Source organism: Fulmarus glacialis, unplaced genomic scaffold, assembly GCF_000690835.1.
Source record: "Fulmarus glacialis isolate BGI_N327 unplaced genomic scaffold, ASM69083v1 scaffold7727, whole genome shotgun sequence".
Taxonomy (NCBI): domain Eukaryota; kingdom Metazoa; phylum Chordata; class Aves; order Procellariiformes; family Procellariidae; genus Fulmarus; species Fulmarus glacialis.
The window spans coordinates 10,673-10,930 of NW_009223734.1; the positions used below are offsets into that span (position 1 = coordinate 10,673).

Genomic DNA, 258 nt, shown 5'->3' on the forward strand with positions numbered 1-258 from the left:
TCCGCCGTGGTCGGGTCGGGGAGATCAGGAGGATGGGGACCCCGAGCCCTGAGCTGCCGCGTCTCCCACGGGACTGCAGCGCTCACAACCTTCGGGTGCAGGGACGGGACCCGTTTCATCCAACGCGTGGGGTCGGGCTTCATCCCCGCACTAGCCCACGAAGAGGCTGAGATGGTCCCCGGTCCCTGTCTGGTCCCTGGTCGCCACACCAGCATCGTGGCGCCGGGACCAGCTCCCGTTGACCTCAGGGTCCCACTT

At 68.2% G+C, this 258-nt stretch overlaps 1 protein-coding gene across 1 annotated transcript in view; it reads left to right on the forward strand.

The window, feature by feature from the left end:
• Window positions 1-258, forward strand: part of NKAIN1 (Na+/K+ transporting ATPase interacting 1) — a gene marked incomplete at both ends in the record, with an annotated part of 8,047 nt that overhangs the window by 4,983 nt on the left and 2,806 nt on the right. The window lies entirely within an intron of this gene.